The sequence below is a fragment of the Phyllobates terribilis genome, unplaced genomic scaffold (genome assembly GCF_046119375.1).
Source record: "Phyllobates terribilis strain yellow unplaced genomic scaffold, ASM4611937v1 Scaffold_366__1_contigs__length_1906876, whole genome shotgun sequence".
Classification (NCBI taxonomy): Eukaryota; Metazoa; Chordata; class Amphibia; order Anura; family Dendrobatidae; genus Phyllobates; species Phyllobates terribilis.
This window is the reverse complement of record NW_027363126.1, coordinates 1,643,787-1,661,995: the sequence shown is the minus strand read 5'-3', so window position 1 is coordinate 1,661,995 and position 18,209 is coordinate 1,643,787. Positions and strand designations below refer to the sequence as shown.

The 18,209-nt window shown below is 43.8% G+C and overlaps 11 non-coding genes and 1 pseudogene across 11 annotated transcripts; all 12 read left to right on the top strand.

The window, feature by feature from the left end:
• The first annotated feature begins 2,303 nt into the window (after positions 1-2,303).
• LOC141223063 (U2 spliceosomal RNA) lies at positions 2,304-2,493 on the top strand. Its single transcript, XR_012290767.1, has one exon. It is a non-coding gene; the product is annotated as a U2 spliceosomal RNA (small nuclear RNA).
• A 1,115-nt stretch (positions 2,494-3,608) lies between these two features.
• On the top strand, positions 3,609-3,799 carry LOC141223136 (U2 spliceosomal RNA). Its single transcript, XR_012290806.1, has one exon. It is a non-coding gene; the product is annotated as a U2 spliceosomal RNA (small nuclear RNA).
• Positions 3,800-6,652: 2,853 nt separating this feature from the next.
• Positions 6,653-6,834, top strand: LOC141223036 (U2 spliceosomal RNA). The gene has a single exon (XR_012290746.1). It is a non-coding gene; the product is annotated as a U2 spliceosomal RNA (small nuclear RNA).
• A 1,115-nt stretch (positions 6,835-7,949) lies between these two features.
• LOC141223135 (U2 spliceosomal RNA) lies at positions 7,950-8,140 on the top strand. The gene has a single exon (XR_012290805.1). It is a non-coding gene; the product is annotated as a U2 spliceosomal RNA (small nuclear RNA).
• A 1,114-nt stretch (positions 8,141-9,254) lies between these two features.
• Positions 9,255-9,445, top strand: LOC141223134 (U2 spliceosomal RNA). The gene has a single exon (XR_012290804.1). It is a non-coding gene; the product is annotated as a U2 spliceosomal RNA (small nuclear RNA).
• Positions 9,446-10,559: 1,114 nt separating this feature from the next.
• Positions 10,560-10,750, top strand: LOC141223002 (U2 spliceosomal RNA). Its single transcript, XR_012290716.1, has one exon. It is a non-coding gene; the product is annotated as a U2 spliceosomal RNA (small nuclear RNA).
• Positions 10,751-11,868: 1,118 nt separating this feature from the next.
• Positions 11,869-12,059, top strand: LOC141222983 (U2 spliceosomal RNA). Its single transcript, XR_012290698.1, has one exon. It is a non-coding gene; the product is annotated as a U2 spliceosomal RNA (small nuclear RNA).
• Positions 12,060-13,174: 1,115 nt separating this feature from the next.
• LOC141223085 (U2 spliceosomal RNA) lies at positions 13,175-13,290 on the top strand (annotated as a pseudogene).
• A 524-nt stretch (positions 13,291-13,814) lies between these two features.
• On the top strand, positions 13,815-13,997 carry LOC141223027 (U2 spliceosomal RNA). The gene has a single exon (XR_012290739.1). It is a non-coding gene; the product is annotated as a U2 spliceosomal RNA (small nuclear RNA).
• A 1,115-nt stretch (positions 13,998-15,112) lies between these two features.
• Positions 15,113-15,303, top strand: LOC141223133 (U2 spliceosomal RNA). Its single transcript, XR_012290803.1, has one exon. It is a non-coding gene; the product is annotated as a U2 spliceosomal RNA (small nuclear RNA).
• Positions 15,304-16,418: 1,115 nt separating this feature from the next.
• On the top strand, positions 16,419-16,609 carry LOC141223132 (U2 spliceosomal RNA). The gene has a single exon (XR_012290802.1). It is a non-coding gene; the product is annotated as a U2 spliceosomal RNA (small nuclear RNA).
• Positions 16,610-17,724: 1,115 nt separating this feature from the next.
• Positions 17,725-17,915, top strand: LOC141223130 (U2 spliceosomal RNA). The gene has a single exon (XR_012290800.1). It is a non-coding gene; the product is annotated as a U2 spliceosomal RNA (small nuclear RNA).
• The last annotated feature ends 294 nt before the right edge of the window (positions 17,916-18,209 follow it).

Here is an 18,209-nt window from a genome sequence, read left to right as displayed (position 1 = left end):
TGGTGTGGAGAAAAAACTTGATTCTGAGGAGCGTGATCTATTGTGTGAGGATGTAGTTCTGGATGAAGTGAAGAATGTGGTGTGGAGTGCTAAAAAGAGTAAGACTCCTGGGAAAGATGGTATACCTGTAGAGTTGTATGTGAAAGCATGGGAAGTTTTGGGAACAGATTTGACTGAGGTATGTAAGTATATGTGGGTGAATGGTAGGTTGTGTGAATCAATGAAAGAAGGAGTGGTTGTGCTTGTGTATAAAAAGGGTGAGAGGAAACGTTTGGAAAACTGGAGACCAATAACACTGCTGAATTCGGATTATAAGGTCTACAGTAAGTTACTGGCAAATCGTATGCGTGAAGTGATTGGTAGTGTTGTGGAGGAGGACCAAGTATGTGCAGTGCCTGGAAGAAGTATGAGTGATAACTTGTTATTGTTGAGAGATATGATTGGGGATTGCAAGGATAGAAAGCAGAAATGTATGACTTTAGCTATTGATTTTGAGAAGGCGTTTGACAGGGTTTCGCATGTGTTTTTGTTTAAAGTACTGGAAAGAATGGGGTTTCCTAGAGAATTTGTGAATTGTGTAAAATCATTGTATGATTGTGTGTCAAGTGAGTTCTTGGTTAATGGGTGGCTGTGTGACAAAGTGAAGATTAGGTCAGGGGTAAGGCAGGGGTGTCCTATGTCCCCCGTCTTATTTGTATGTGTAATAGAACCATTGTTATGTTTGATTAGACGGGATAAAATGATGAGAGGTTTGTTGGTGCCTGGTAGTGGTGGTAAGCATGTGAAAGTGTTAGGTTATATGGATGATGTTGTGGTTGTGAGTGAAAGTATGGCTTCTTTGAGTAGAATTAAATTGCTTTTGGATTTTTTTGTTGGTGCGTCTGGTTTTAGGGTAAATTGGAATAAATGTAGTTTTAAATGTTTTGGAGATAGTAGTATTCGTATGGATGGTGTAAAGTGTGAAGAGGGTGCAATCAAGATTTTGGGCGTATTATTTAATGATGACTTAAAAGGGAATGAAAGTTGGGAAGAGTGTGGTATGCGGGTTGAACGTAAATTGAATTTTTGGCGAATGAGAGAATTGACTCTGCGTGGTAAGGTGTTAATTATCAAAGCAGTGATTCTCCCTATCCTGCTTTATGTGGCGACTGTTTTTCCTTCTCCTTACAGGAAAATTAAGAGAATAGAGAAGTTGGTATTCACATTCCTGTGGTGTAGTAAGATGGAGAAGTTGAAGCGGGAGAGCCTTTTTAAGGCTTGTCAGCATGGTGGGCTGGCCTTTCCCAATATTGAAGTTTTTTTAGGCCTTAATTATATTAAGACTGTGGTTATTTTGCTGGGTAAAGGCAATAAAGGTGCTTTTATGGCTAATTATTCTGCTGGATGGATGTTGTATGGGTTATGCTGGAGGAAGAGAGATGCGAGTGTGCCTGTGGCCTTTAAGTGTCCTGTTTGGTATGAGGTGATTGAGAAATTTGTGAGAAAGCATGATTTGTTGAGTGTGGGAATGAATGATTTTAGAATGACCAAGAATGTGGTGAAAAGAATGAGTGCAAATGAGGTAGAGTGTAATATTGTTGGGCTGAGAGGGAATGAGGTTTCAGATGCATGGAAGAAGTTAGATACGTATGGGATGTCAAACAAACAGAAGGATGTGGTGTGGATGACTTTACATAATATTTTACCTGTGAGAGAAGTGCAGAAGAAAAGAGAGTTGATAAGAACAGATGTGTGTCCGAGAGTGGGATGTGGTGGTTGTGAGACTGTGAGGCATGTTATGTGGGATTGTGAGTACGCGTACAGTGTGTGGAAGTGTGTAGGTGGATTGTGTAAGGGTTTAGCAGGCGTGAATTTTGTGGATTGGCGTGTGGCGATGTTTGGAATTGGTGCGTGTAGTCGGTCTAAAGATAGAATTTTATGGTTGATAATGGCTTGTGTGATGGAGAGTTTGTGGGATGCAAGGAACCTTGGACTTTTCAAAAGGAAATCTTTATCAGTGAATGAATGTGTTAGACTTATTCTTTCAAGACTATACCTGATATATAAGTTGGACAGCAGAGGCGGTGGTGGCACAGATGCCGAAGGGATTTGGAAATTTAAAAAGTGGCATTACCTTATCAAATACCAGTGATTTTTTTCTTTGTGATTCCTTGAAGTTTCTGCATTTGTGTTACGTAAAGGATGTTCCCTTGTGATTATATCTCATCTTATACTACTGCTAAATAAATAGAACCATGATGATGAGAAGTTTTAAGTAGCAAATTTTGGAGAAATTCATACTGTTTGCTAAAAAACTAAACTGAATGGTTTAAAAAAAAAAAAAAAAAAAAAAAAAAAAAATCTGTTCTTATCAGTTTAATATCTGATACGTCCCCTATCTGGGGACCATATATTAAATGGATTTTTAGAACAGGGAGATGGAAAAAGAGCTTGCTCTGTCCACTCCACGCATTGACCTGGTATTGCAGTATCTCCAGGACCGGTGCACCCCTTCTTTAATGCAGTTTCTAAAATCAGAAAGAATTGAATTCAATGTTTTTTGTTCATTTTGCTTGTTTGTCGGATTTTGGGATGGACTCTTTGGCTTTGCTTTTCTTCTCCTCATTGGATTTTTCATGTTCAAAGTTGCAGAAGCCAGATTACAAGCTCATTTTGGTTCAACTTCAGCAACTGTGCATTGCATTGCCATGTAATGTGATGCAATGCTATCTTTCTAGCTCTCCCTTTTTACTTCCTTTTGGATAAACAGACATATTAGGCAAGCATTTTGGAGCTTTCACCTAAATAACTACAGGTGGTGAGATAAGCTGCACAATATAATTGACCTTTCAGTATATTGTTGCACACACACCATCTATTTAGCAAATGCCCTTGTTATCAACAGCAGCCCTTTAAACTCACCTGAGCTAACAGGTATGTGCGCTGGTTACTCTGCTGCGCTTAAAATTTCTTTTTTGGTTTGCTACAATGCCTTTTCTGAAACGTTGTCTCCTTCTGCTGGAACACTGACTTCTTTCATTTAATGCCTGCAGACTATAAAAGAGAACCCAACCCAAAAAGTTTGGTTGATTAGTCTGTGGCATTCTGTTAAACTGTTGCTTATGGCGGTCTCTGTGAGCTTCTCAGCGACATTCAGCCAGCCAGGTATCCTGCCTGCAGTAGATAGAATGTGGCAATGGAACGCTGGCTGCGCGTGTCATAATAGGCTCTGAGCCTTTATATACCTGTGCACAGCAGCAGCCACCTTCAGTCTGCTGCTGGACAGCCAGCAGCAGCAGCAGCAGGAGAGGTATGTAATCAGGAGCCCTCCTGCTAAGGGTAGACAGCTGCTCGTTCCACCCCACCCCCCGCCTTAATTGGTTCTCCTCCCTTCCAACGGTGTTGAGGCGGGTGGGAACAGCAGGGGGTGAAGGTGCTGTGTTTAAAGAGGTGGAGTTATGCAGATCTAAAACGCGTGGATTGCAGCAGCAGCAAGCCGAAAAGTGCAGGCATGTAAGGGATCTAGAGGTTGACAACATGTCTTCTTAACGGGAGTCCAGGAGCTCATCTCCACAAATGGACTTTTCAGGATCCTTGGGTGGCTCCGTAGTTTGAAACCAATTCTGGTTATCGCTTCTCGGCCTTTTGGCTAAGATCAAGTGTAGTATCTGTTCTTATCAGTTTAATATCTGATACGTCCCCTATCTGGGGACCATATATTAAATGGATTTTTAGAACAGGGAGATGGAAAAAGAGCTTGCTCTGTCCACTCCACGCATTGACCTGGTATTGCAGTATCTCCAGGACCGGTGCACCCCTTCTTTAATGCAGTTTCTAAAATCAGAAAGAATTGAATTCAATGTTTTTTGTTCATTTTGCTTGTTTGTCGGATTTTGGGATGGACTCTTTGGCTTTGCTTTTCTTCTCCTCATTGGATTTTTCATGTTCAAAGTTGCAGAAGCCAGATTACAAGCTCATTTTGGTTCAACTTCAGCAACTGTGCATTGCATTGCCATGTAATGTGATGCAATGCTATCTTTCTAGCTCTCCCTTTTTACTTCCTTTTGGATAAACAGACATATTAGGCAAGCATTTTGGAGCTTTCACCTAAATAACTACAGGTGGTGAGATAAGCTGCACAATATAATTGACCTTTCAGTATATTGTTGCACACACACCATCTATTTAGCAAATGCCCTTGTTATCAACAGCAGCCTTTTAAACTCACCTGAGCTAACAGGTATGTGCGCTGGTTACTCTGCTGCGCTTAAAATTTCTTTTTTGGTTTGCTACAATGCCTTTTCTGAAACGTTGTCTCCTTCTGCTGGAACACTGACTTCTTTCATTTAATGCCTGCAGACTATAAAAGAGAACCCAACCCAAAAAGTTTGGTTGATTAGTCTGTGGCATTCTGTTAAACTGTTGCTTATGGCGGTCTCTGTGAGCTTCTCAGCGACATTCAGCCAGCCAGGTATCCTGCCTGCAGTAGATGGAATGTGGCAATGGAACGCTGGCTGCGCGTGTCATAATAGGCTCTGAGCCTTTATATACCTGTGCACAGCAGCAGCCACCTTCAGTCTGCTGCTGGACAGCCAGCAGCAGCAGCAGCAGGAGAGCTATGTAATCAGGAGCCCTCCTGCTAAGGGTAGACAGCTGCTCGTTCCACCCCACCCCCCGCCTTAATTGGTTCTCCTCCCTTCCAACGGTGTTGAGGCGGGTGGGAACAGCAGGGGGTGAAGGTGCTGTGTTTAAAGAGGTGGAGTTATGCAGATCTAAAACGCGTGGATTGCAGCAGCAGCAAGCCGAAAAGTGCAGGCATGTAAGGGATCTAGAGGTTGACAACATGTCTTCTTAACGGGAGTCCAGGAGCTCATCTCCACAAATGGACTTTTCAGGATCCTTGGGTGGCTCCGTAGTTTGAAACCAATTCTGGTTATCGCTTCTCGGCCTTTTGGCTAAGATCAAGTGCAGTGATCTAGCGGCTGCTGCCTTGGTCTTGGCTGAGAGGTGCTCGGGGTACCCGGCTCCTTGGCCTGGGGGGATCGCTCTGTTTTTCAGCAGGGCTTCACCTCCCTGCTGCTATTAGGGAGTCGGATTAGTCCCCGGGCAACGGGAGGCGATCATCTACCTGGCACTTCGGTGTTGAAGGTTTCTATTGAGAAGAGGAGAACCTGTTTGTGAAGAAGATGTCTGCAGCATCACATGAAGGAGAGGAAGATCATGTGCCTGAATTCGCTAAGGTGCAGAATTCTATTCGTTTGGTTGTTCAGGAGAACTTTCGAGATCAAAAGGATTTTAGGTATGTGATGAGTCAAGTTCTTGTGGATCTTTTTGGTTTGAAGACAGAAGAAGTGTTGGCGATAATGGACTACCCCAGGAGGGGTGTTTATGATATAGTTTTTGTTGACAAAGTTTTTTTTGAAGGATATCTAAGGAAAATGACTGCAAGCCAGGATAAAAGAATGGAGGGGATAAGTGTAATGCCACACTTCCCCGTTAGAGATAAATGGATCATTGTTAAAATGTACTCTCCATTGGTGGACGAAGAGGATGTTCTTACATTTTTGGAGTTTTTTTGTTTGTCAGTAACACCAAAAGGGAAGATTTATAATGAATTTGGTTTTTGGACTTCGAAGTGGAAATTTTTGGTCCGTTTCAAAGAAGATGAGCAGGGGACTGTGTTGCTTCCCCCAGCTAGGTTTAAGTTGGGTAATATAAATGGTGATATTTTTTTCAGTGGTATACCCACTTTTTGTCGAGTTTGTCGTCAATACGGGCATGGAAAGGAAAATTGTTCGGGTGGTGTATGTGGTTTTTGCAAAAAAGGTGATCATGAGTCAAAGGATTGTAAAGATCGGAGGAAGTGCAACTTGTGTCAGGAAGATACGCATGTTTTTAAGAATTGCCCAAAGAGGAAAAGAAATAAAGAGAAGGAGGTAGTGGTTAAAAAGGTTTTGGTAGAGAGAAAGGAGGAAAGTGTAGAAAAGGTGTTGGTGGTAAAGGGAAAAGAAAGCAAACCTGTAGGAGTGCAGAGGGAGATGGAGAAAACAAGAGTAGATTGGGGGGATAGGGTAGAGAGTGAAATGGGAGGTGTAAGTCAGGGAACTGGCCGTGGTAAGGTTAAAAAGCAAGAAAAGAGAAAGGAACAGGAAGTGGAGGTGGCAATGGAAGAAAATATAGTTGTTTTTCAACAACCTATGTTTATAAAGAATGCAGAATATTTTAACCGGTTGTACCGTAAGTTGTATGATGAGAAACGTTTGGACTATCTTATAGAGAATGTTAGGAAAGAACTAATAAGAGATAAAAATGTTTTTTGTGTGAAATATAGAATACCAGATGGTGTATCGAAACAAGTTTTTTCAGCATCAAGGGTTGAAGATTTGTCCCTTAAGGTTCTGAGTTGGGTTGGGGTTCATGCTTTTGATAATGGTTACAAGTATTTTACTTGATGTTATTACTGTTGTTAATACAGTTATAATTTAATTTTTATTTTTTTGGTATCCATTCAGGTTCTGAAACATTTCTTTCTTTGTAAGTATTGTTGTATTTTTGTAATTTTTTTTTCTGACATTAAAAGTACCAAAACCTGATGATGATTTAAGTTGGAGTCCACGTCTTGTCTCCCTTTGGGGAGAAGAGGACTGTGGAGTGGACTTTAATTTTAACCTGAATAGGTTTTAAAAAAAAAAAAAAAAAAAATCTGTTCTTATCAGTTTAATATCTGATACGTCCCCTATCTGGGGACCATATATTAAATGGATTTTTAGAACAGGGAGATGGAAAAAGAGCTTGCTCTGTCCACTCCACGCATTGACCTGGTATTGCAGTATCTCCAGGACCGGTGCACCCCTTCTTTAATGCAGTTTCTAAAATCAGAAAGAATTGAATTCAATGTTTTTTGTTCATTTTGCTTGTTTGTCGGATTTTGGGATGGACTCTTTGGCTTTGCTTTTCTTCTCCTCATTGGATTTTTCATGTTCAAAGTTGCAGAAGCCAGATTACAAGCTCATTTTGGTTCAACTTCAGCAACTGTGCATTGCATTGCCATGTAATGTGATGCAATGCTATCTTTCTAGCTCTCCCTTTTTACTTCCTTTTGGATAAACAGACATATTAGGCAAGCATTTTGGAGCTTTCACCTAAATAACTACAGGTGGTGAGATAAGCTGCACAATATAATTGACCTTTCAGTATATTGTTGCACACACACCATCTATTTAGCAAATGCCCTTGTTATCAACAGCAGCCTTTTAAACTCACCTGAGCTAACAGGTATGTGCGCTGGTTACTCTGCTGCGCTTAAAATTTCTTTTTTGGTTTGCTACAATGCCTTTTCTGAAACGTTGTCTCCTTCTGCTGGAACACTGACTTCTTTCATTTAATGCCTGCAGACTATAAAAGAGAACCCAACCCAAAAAGTTTGGTTGATTAGTCTGTGGCATTCTGTTAAACTGTTGCTTATGGCGGTCTCTGTGAGCTTCTCAGCGACATTCAGCCAGCCACGTATCCTGCCTGCAGTAGATGGAATGTGGCAATGGAACGCTGGCTGCGCGTGTCATAATAGGCTCTGAGCCTTTATATACCTGTGCACAGCAGCAGCCACCTTCAGTCTGCTGCTGGACAGCCAGCAGCAGCAGCAGCAGGAGAGGTATGTAATCAGGAGCCCTCCTGCTAAGGGTAGACAGCTGCTCGTTCCACCCCACCCCCCGCCTTAATTGGTTCTCCTCCCTTCCAACGGTGTTGAGGCGGGTGGGAACAGCAGGGGGTGAAGGTGCTGTGTTTAAAGAGGTGGAGTTATGCAGATCTAAAACGCGTGGATTGCAGCAGCAGCAAGCCGAAAAGTGCAGGCATGTAAGGGATCTAGAGGTTGACAACATGTCTTCTTAACGGGAGTCCAGGAGCTCATCTCCACAAATGGACTTTTCAGGATCCTTGGGTGGCTCCGTAGTTTGAAACCAATTCTGGTTATCGCTTCTCGGCCTTTTGGCTAAGATCAAGTGTAGTATCTGTTCTTATCAGTTTAATATCTGATACGTCCCCTATCTGGGGACCATATATTAAATGGATTTTTAGAACAGGGAGATGGAAAAAGAGCTTGCTCTGTCCACTCCACGCATTGACCTGGTATTGCAGTATCTCCAGGACCGGTGCACCCCTTCTTTAATGCAGTTTCTAAAATCAGAAAGAATTGAATTCAATGTTTTTTGTTCATTTTGCTTGTTTGTCGGATTTTGGGATGGACTCTTTGGCTTTGCTTTTCTTCTCCTCATTGGATTTTTCATGTTCAAAGTTGCAGAAGCCAGATTACAAGCTCATTTTGGTTCAACTTCAGCAACTGTGCATTGCATTGCCATGTAATGTGATGCAATGCTATCTTTCTAGCTCTCCCTTTTTACTTCCTTTTGGATAAACAGACATATTAGGCAAGCATTTTGGAGCTTTCACCTAAATAACTACAGGTGGTGAGATAAGCTGCACAATATAATTGACCTTTCAGTATATTGTTGCACACACACCATCTATTTAGCAAATGCCCTTGTTATCAACAGCAGCCTTTTAAACTCACCTGAGCTAACAGGTATGTGCGCTGGTTACTCTGCTGCGCTTAAAATTTCTTTTTTGGTTTGCTACAATGCCTTTTCTGAAACGTTGTCTCCTTCTGCTGGAACACTGACTTCTTCATTTAATGCCTGCAGACTATAAAAGAGAACCCAACCCAAAAAGTTTGGTTGATTAGTCTGTGGCATTCTGTTAAACTGTTGCTTATGGCGGTCTCTGTGAGCTTCTCAGCGACATTCAGCCAGCCAGGTATCCTGCCTGCAGTAGATGGAATGTGGCAATGGAACGCTGGCTGCGCGTGTCATAATAGGCTCTGAGCCTTTATATACCTGTGCACAGCAGCAGCCACCTTCAGTCTGCTGCTGGACAGCCAGCAGCAGCAGCAGCAGGAGAGGTATGTAATCAGGAGCCCTCCTGCTAAGGGTAGACAGCTGCTCGTTCCACCCCACCCCCCGCCTTAATTGGTTCTCCTCCCTTCCAACGGTGTTGAGGCGGGTGGGAACAGCAGGGGGTGAAGGTGCTGTGTTTAAAGAGGTGGAGTTATGCAGATCTAAAACGCGTGGATTGCAGCAGCAGCAAGCCGAAAAGTGCAGGCATGTAAGGGATCTAGAGGTTGACAACATGTCTTCTTAACGGGAGTCCAGGAGCTCATCTCCACAAATGGACTTTTCAGGATCCTTGGGTGGCTCCGTAGTTTGAAACCAATTCTGGTTATCGCTTCTCGGCCTTTTGGCTAAGATCAAGTGTAGTATCTGTTCTTATCAGTTTAATATCTGATACGTCCCCTATCTGGGGACCATATATTAAATGGATTTTTAGAACAGGGAGATGGAAAAAGAGCTTGCTCTGTCCACTCCACGCATTGACCTGGTATTGCAGTATCTCCAGGACCGGTGCACCCCTTCTTTAATGCAGTTTCTAAAATCAGAAAGAATTGAATTCAATGTTTTTTGTTCATTTTGCTTGTTTGTCGGATTTTGGGATGGACTCTTTGGCTTTGCTTTTCTTCTCCTCATTGGATTTTTCATGTTCAAAGTTGCAGAAGCCAGATTACAAGCTCATTTTGGTTCAACTTCAGCAACTGTGCATTGCATTGCCATGTAATGTGATGCAATGCTATCTTTCTAGCTCTCCCTTTTTACTTCCTTTTGGATAAACAGACATATTAGGCAAGCATTTTGGAGCTTTCACCTAAATAACTACAGGTGGTGAGATAAGCTGCACAATATAATTGACCTTTCAGTATATTGTTGCACACACACCATCTATTTAGCAAATGCCCTTGTTATCAACAGCAGCCTTTTAAACTCACCTGAGCTAACAGGTATGTGCGCTGGTTACTCTGCTGCGCTTAAAATTTCTTTTTTGGTTTGCTACAATGCCTTTTCTGAAACGTTGTCTCCTTCTGCTGGAACACTGACTTCTTTCATTTAATGCCTGCAGACTATAAAAGAGAACCCAACCCAAAAAGTTTGGTTGATTAGTCTGTGGCATTCTGTTAAACTGTTGCTTATGGCGGTCTCTGTGAGCTTCTCAGCGACATTCAGCCAGCCAGGTATCCTGCCTGCAGTAGATGGAATGTGGCAATGGAACGCTGGCTGCGCGTGTCATAATAGGCTCTGAGCCTTTATATACCTGTGCACAGCAGCAGCCACCTTCAGTCTGCTGCTGGACAGCCGCAGCAGCAGCAGCAGGAGAGGTATGTAATCAGGAGCCCTCCTGCTAAGGGTAGACAGCTGCTCGTTCCACCCCACCCCCCGCCTTAATTGGTTCTCCTCCCTTCCAACGGTGTTGAGGCGGGTGGGAACAGCAGGGGGTGAAGGTGCTGTGTTTAAAGAGGTGGAGTTATGCAGATCTAAAACGCGTGGATTGCAGCAGCAGCAAGCCGAAAAGTGCAGGCATGTAAGGGATCTAGAGGTTGACAACATGTCTTCTTAACGGGAGTCCAGGAGCTCATCTCCACAAATGGACTTTTCAGGATCCTTGGGTGGCTCCGTAGTTTGAAACCAATTCTGGTTATCGCTTCTCGGCCTTTTGGCTAAGATCAAGTGTAGTATCTGTTCTTATCAGTTTAATATCTGATACGTCCCCTATCTGGGGACCATATATTAAATGGATTTTTAGAGCAGGGAGATGGAAAAAGAGCTTGCTCTGTCCACTCCACGCATTGACCTGGTACTGCAGTATCTCCAGGACCGGTGCACCCCTTCTTTAATGCAGTTTCTAAAATCAGAAAGAATTGAATTCAATGTTTTTTGTTCATTTTGCTTGTTTGTCGGATTTTGGGATGGACTCTTTGGCTTTGCTTTTCTTCTCCTCATTGGATTTTTCATGTTCAAAGTTGCAGAAGCCAGTTTACAAGCTCATTTTGGTTCAACTTCAGCAACTGTGCATTGCATTGCCATGTAATGTGATGCAATGCTATCTTTCTAGCTCTCCCTTTTTACTTCCTTTTGGATAAACAGACATATTAGGCAAGCATTTTGGAGCTTTCACCTAAATAACTACAGGTGGTGAGATAAGCTGCACAATATAATTGACCTTTCAGTATATTGTTGCACACACACCATCTATTTAGCAAATGCCCTTGTTATCAACAGCAGCCTTTTAAACTCACCTGAGCTAACAGGTATGTGCGCTGGTTACTCTTCTGCGCTTAAAATTTCTTTTTTGGTTTGCTACAATGCCTTTTCTGAAACGTTGTCTCCTTCTGCTGGAACACTGACTTCTTTCATTTAATGCCTGCAGACTATAAAAGAGAACCCAACCCAAAAAGTTTGGTTGATTAGTCTGTGGCATTCTGTTAAACTGTTGCTTATGGTGGTCTCTGTGAGCTTCTCAGCGACATTCAGCCAGCCAGGTATCCTGCCTGCAGTAGATGGAATGTGGCAATGGAACGCTGGCTGCGCGTGTCATAATAGGCTCTGAGCCTTTATATACCTGTGCACAGCAGCAGCCACCTTCAGTCTGCTGCTGGACAGCCAGCAGCAGCAGCAGCAGGAGAGGTATGTAATCAGGAGCCCTCCTGCTAAGGGTAGACAGCTGCTCGTTCCACCCCACCCCCCGCCTTAATTGGTTCTCCTCCCTTCCAACGGTGTTGAGGCGGGTGGGAACAGCAGGGGGTGAAGGTGCTGTGTTTAAAGAGGTGGAGTTATGCAGATCTAAAACGCGTGGATTGCAGCAGCAGCAGCAAGCCGAAAAGTGCAGGCATGTAAGGGATCTAGAGGTTGACAACATGTCTTCTTAACGGGAGTCCAGGAGCTCATCTCCACAAATGGACTTTTCAGGATCCTTGGGTGGCTCCTTAGTTTGAAACCAATTCTGGTTATCGCTTCTCGGCCTTTTGGCTAAGATCAAGTGTAGTATCTGTTCTTATCAGTTTAATATCTGATACGTCCCCTATCTGGGGACCATATATTAAATGGATTTTTAGAGCAGGGAGATGGAAAAAGAGCTTGCTCTGTCCACTCCACGCATTGACCTGGTATTGCAGTATCTCCAGGACCGGTGCACCCCTTCTTTAATGCAGTTTCTAAAATCAGAAAGAATTGAATTCAATGTTTTTTGTTCATTTTGCTTGTTTGTCGGATTTTGGGATGGACTCTTTGGCTTTGCTTTTCTTCTCCTCATTGGATTTTTCATGTTCAAAGTTGCAGAAGCCAGATTACAAGCTCATTTTGGTTCAACTTCAGCAACTGTGCATTGCATTGCCATGTAATGTGATGCAATGCTATCTTTCTAGCTCTCCCTTTTTACTTCCTTTTGGATAAACAGACATATTAGGCAAGCATTTTGGAGCTTTCACCTAAATAACTACAGGTGGTGAGATAAGCTGCACAATATAATTGACCTTTCAGTATATTGTTGCACACACACCATCTATTTAGCAAATGCCCTTGTTATCAACAGCAGCCTTTTAAACTCACCTGAGCTAACAGGTATGTGCGCTGGTTACTCTGCTGCGCTTAAAATTTCTTTTTTGGTTTGCTACAATGCCTTTTCTGAAACGTTGTCTCCTTCTGCTGGAACACTGACTTCTTTCATTTAATGCCTGCAGACTATAAAAGAGAACCCAACCCAAAAAGTTTGGTTGATTAGTCTGTGGCATTCTGTTAAACTGTTGCTTATGGCGGTCTCTGTGAGCTTCTCAGCGACATTCAGCCAGCCAGGTATCCTGCCTGCAGTAGATGGAATGTGGCAATGGAACGCTGGCTGCGCGTGTCATAATAGGCTCTGAGCCTTTATATACCTGTGCACAGCAGCAGCCACCTTCAGTCTGCTGCTGGACAGCCAGCAGCAGCAGCAGCAGGAGAGGTATGTAATCAGGAGCCCTCCTGCTAAGGGTAGACAGCTGCTCGTTCCACCCCACCCCCCGCCTTAATTGGTTCTCCTCCCTTCCAACGGTGTTGAGGCGGGTGGGAACAGCAGGGGGTGAAGGTGCTGTGTTTAAAGAGGTGGAGTTATGCAGATCTAAAACGCGTGGATTGCAGCAGCAGCAAGCCGAAAAGTGCAGGCATGTAAGGGATCTAGAGGTTGACAACATGTCTTCTTAACGGGAGTCCAGGAGCTCATCTCCACAAATGGACTTTTCAGGATCCTTGGGTGGCTCCGTAGTTTGAAACCAATTCTGGTTATCGCTTCTCGGCCTTTTGGCTAAGATCAAGTGTAGTATCTTTTGAAAAGGCAGTTTTGTCCTTGGGCTGCCCTAGTAAATTGATGCATATTACACACTGGTTTGGTGCACTTGTTAGTACGCCAGGTGGCTCATAGAGTTATCTGATGGAAAACATGGCCCTCCAGGATCGAAGTCACTAGGCTGGGTAAGTGTGAGGGCTTTGGAGCAATGTGCCCCAGGAGTAGGCGCCCTGGTGGGAGTCCAAGCTTACTGGGACTGGGAACCCCAGAAAGACTTGGCTTCGTAGCACGCCGCACCTTTGCCAATCATACTTTCTGAGCAACCCCCCCTATTCCTGGCCTCCGGGCTAGGAAGGGGAATTTTTATAAACCCGGTCGGAGGTCCGGTCAGCTTTGGGCTGAGAAACCAACACAGGCTCCAGCTCCACTAGGGTGGCAGCCTAGATGGAAGCTGGGAGCACGAAAACGGCTCTTCTCCGGCTTCGGCTAGGGAGAGCATCGGAGATCCCTGACCCTCGCTGTGGCCTTCTGGCTCGGAGGGATGGGGATGGTTTATTGGGGACCCTCTCCTCCGGGAAGGGTCCACATGAATCCTCGCCTCGTGCGCTGTTTTGGTGTGACTTCGGTCACACTTTTCAGTGCCTTGGATGCAGCTTCAATCAAAAAAATCTGTTCTTATCAGTTTAATATCTGATACGTCCCCTATCTGGGGACCATATATTAAATGGATTTTTAGAACAGGGAGATGGAAAAAGAGCTTGCTCTGTCCACTCCACGCATTGACCTGGTATTGCAGTATCTCCAGGACCGGTGCACCCCTTCTTTAATGCAGTTTCTAAAATCAGAAAGAATTGAATTCAATGTTTTTTGTTCATTTTGCTTGTTTGTCGCATTTTGGGATGGACTCTTTGGCTTTGCTTTTCTTCTCCTCATTGGATTTTTCATGTTCAAAGTTGCAGAAGCCAGATTACAAGCTCATTTTGGTTCAACTTCAGCAACTGTGCATTGCATTGCCATGTAATGTGATGCAATGCTATCTTTCTAGCTCTCCCTTTTTACTTCCTTTTGGATAAACAGACATATTAGGCAAGCATTTTGGAGCTTTCACCTAAATAACTACAGGTGGTGAGATAAGCTGCACAATATAATTGACCTTTCAGTATATTGTTGCACACACACCATCTATTTAGCAAATGCCCTTGTTATCAACAGCAGCCTTTTAAACTCACCTGAGCTAACAGGTATGTGCGCTGGTTACTCTGCTGCGCTTAAAATTTCGTTTTTGGTTTGCTACAATGCCTTTTCTGAAACGTTGTCTCCTTCTGCTGGAACACTGACTTCTTTCATTTAATGCCTGCAGACTATAAAAGAGAACCCAACCCAAAAAGTTTGGTTGATTAGTCTGTGGCATTCTGTTAAACTGTTGCTTATGGCGGTCTCTGTGAGCTTCTCAGCGACATTCAGCCAGCCAGGTATCCTGCCTGCAGTAGATGGAATGTGGCAATGGAACGCTGGCTGCGCGTGTCATAATAGGCTCTGAGCCTTTATATACCTGTGCACAGCAGCAGCCACCTTCAGTCTGCTGCTGGACAGCCAGCAGCAGCAGCAGCAGGAGAGGTATGTAATCAGGAGCCCTCCTGCTAAGGGTAGACAGCTGCTCGTTCCACCCCACCCCCCGCCTTAATTGGTTCTCCTCCCTTCCAACGGTGTTGAGGCGGGTGGGAACAGCAGGGGGTGAAGGTGCTGTGTTTAAAGAGGTGGAGTTATGCAGATCTAAAACGCGTGGATTGCAGCAGCAGCAAGCCGAAAAGTGCAGGCATGTAAGGGATCTAGAGGTTGACAACATGTCTTCTTAACGGGAGTCCAGGAGCTCATCTCCACAAATGGACTTTTCAGGATCCTTGGGTGGCTCCGTAGTTTGAAACCAATTCTGGTTATCGCTTCTCGGCCTTTTGGCTAAGATCAAGTGTAGTATCTGTTCTTATCAGTTTAATATCTGATACGTCCCCTATCTGGGGACCATATATTAAATGGATTTTTAGAACAGGGAGATGGAAAAAGAGCTTGCTCTGTCCACTCCACGCATTGACCTGGTATTGCAGTATCTCCAGGACCGGTGCACCCCTTCTTTAATGCAGTTTCTAAAATCAGAAAGAATTGAATTCAATGTTTTTTGTTCATTTTGCTTGTTTGTCGGATTTTGGGATGGACTCTTTGGCTTTGCTTTTCTTCTCCTCATTGGATTTTTCATGTTCAAAGTTGCAGAAGCCAGATTACAAGCTCATTTTGGTTCAACTTCAGCAACTGTGCATTGCATTGCCATGTAATGTGATGCAATGCTATCTTTCTAGCTCTCCCTTTTTACTTCCTTTTGGATAAACAGACATATTAGGCAAGCATTTTGGAGCTTTCACCTAAATAACTACAGGTGGTGAGATAAGCTGCACAATATAATTGACCTTTCAGTATATTGTTGCACACACACCATCTATTTAGCAAATGCCCTTGTTATCAACAGCAGCCTTTTAAACTCACCTGAGCTAACAGGTATGTGCGCTGGTTACTCTGCTGCGCTTAAAATTTCTTTTTTGGTTTGCTACAATGCCTTTTCTGAAACGTTGTCTCCTTCTGCTGGAACACTGACTTCTTTCATTTAATGCCTGCAGACTATAAAAGAGAACCCAACCCAAAAAGTTTGGTTGATTAGTCTGTGGCATTCTGTTAAACTGTTGCTTATGGCGGTCTCTGTGAGCTTCTCAGCGACATTCAGCCAGCCAGGTATCCTGCCTGCAGTAGATGGAATGTGGCAATGGAACGCTGGCTGCGCGTGTCATAATAGGCTCTGAGCCTTTATATACCTGTGCACAGCAGCAGCCACCTTCAGTCTGCTGCTGGAGAGCCAGCAGCAGCAGCAGCAGGAGAGGTATGTAATCAGGAGCCCTCCTGCTAAGGGTAGACAGCTGCTCGTTCCACCCCACCCCCCGCCTTAATTGGTTCTCCTCCCTTCCAACGGTGTTGAGGCAGGTGGGAACAGCAGGGGGTGAAGGTGCTGTGTTTAAAGAGGTGGAGTTATGCAGATCTAAAACGCGTGGATTGCAGCAGCAGCAAGCCGAAAAGTGCAGGCATGTAAGGGATCTAGAGGTTGACAACATGTCTTCTTAACGGGAGTCCAGGAGCTCATCTCCACAAATGGACTTTTCAGGATCCTTGGGTGGCTCCGTAGTTTGAAACCAATTCTGGTTATCGCTTCTCGGCCTTTTGGCTAAGATCAAGTGTAGTATCTGTTCTTATCAGTTTAATATCTGATACGTCCCCTATCTGGGGACCATATATTAAATGGATTTTTAGAACAGGGAGATGGAAAAAGAGCTTGCTCTGTCCACTCCACGCATTGACCTGGTATTGCAGTATCTCCAGGACCGGTGCACCCCTTCTTTAATGCAGTTTCTAAAATCAGAAAGAATTGAATTCAATGTTTTTTGTTCATTTTGCTTGTTTGTCGGATTTTGGGATGGACTCTTTGGCTTTGCTTTTCTTCTCCTCATTGGATTTTTCATGTTCAAAGTTGCAGAAGCCAGATTACAAGCTCATTTTGGTTCAACTTCAGCAACTGTGCATTGCATTGCCATGTAATGTGATGCAATGCTATCTTTCTAGCTCTCCCTTTTTACTTCCTGTTGGATAAACAGACATATTAGGCAAGCATTTTGGAGCTTTCACCTAAATAACTACAGGTGGTGAGATAAGCTGCACAATATAATTGACCTTTCAGTATATTGTTGCACACACACCATCTATTTAGCAAATGCCCTTGTTATCAACAGCAGCCTTTTAAACTCACCTGAGCTAACAGGTATGTGCGCTGGTTACTCTGCTGCGCTTAAAATTTCTTTTTTGGTTTGCTACAATGCCTTTTCTGAAACGTTGTCTCCTTCTGCTGGAACACTGACTTCTTTCATTTAATGCCTGCAGACTATAAAAGAGAACCCAACCCAAAAAGTTTGGTTGATTAGTCTGTGGCATTCTGTTAAACTGTTGCTTATGGCGGTCTCTGTGAGCTTCTCAGCGACATTCAGCCAGCCAGGTATCCTGCCTGCAGTAGATGGAATGTGGCAATGGAACGCTGGCTGCGCGTGTCATAATAGGCTCTGAGCCTTTATATACCTGTGCACAGCAGCAGCCACCTTCAGTCTGCTGCTGGACAGCCAGCAGCAGCAGCAGCAGGAGAGGTATGTAATCAGGAGCCCTCCTGCTAAGGGTAGACAGCTGCTCGTTCCACCCCACCCCCCGCCTTAATTGGTTCTCCTCCCTTCCAACGGTGTTGAGGCGGGTGGGAACAGCAGGGGGTGAAGGTGCTGTGTTTAAAGAGGTGGAGTTATGCAGATCTAAAACGCGTGGATTGCAGCAGCAGCAAGCCGAAAAGTGCAGGCATGTAAGGGATCTAGAGGTTGACAACATGTCTTCTTAACGGGAGTCCAGGAGCTCATCTCTACAAATGGACTTTTCAGGATCCTTGGGTGGCTCCGTAGTTTGAAACCAATTCTGGTTATCGCTTCTCGGCCTTTTGGCTAAGATCAAGTGTAGTATCTGTTCTTATCAGTTTAATATCTGATACGTCCCCTATCTGGGGACCATATATTAAATGGATTTTTAGAACAGGGAGATGGAAAAAGAGCTTGCTCTGTCCACTCCACGCATTGACCTGGTATTGCAGTATCTCCAGGACCGGTGCACCCCTTCTTTAATGCAGTTTCTAAAATCAGAAAGAATTGAATTCAATGTTTTTTGTTCATTTTGCTTGTTTGTCGGATTTTGGGATGGACTCTTTGGCTTTGCTTTTCTTCTCCTCAATGGATTTTTCATGTTCAAAGTTGCAGAAGCCAGATTACAAGCTCATTTTGGTTCAACTTCAGCAACTGTGCATTGCATTGCCATGTAATGTGATGCAATGCTATCTTTCTAGCTCTCCCTTTTTACTTCCTTTTGGATAAACAGACATATTAGGCAAGCATTTTGGAGCTTTCACCTAAATA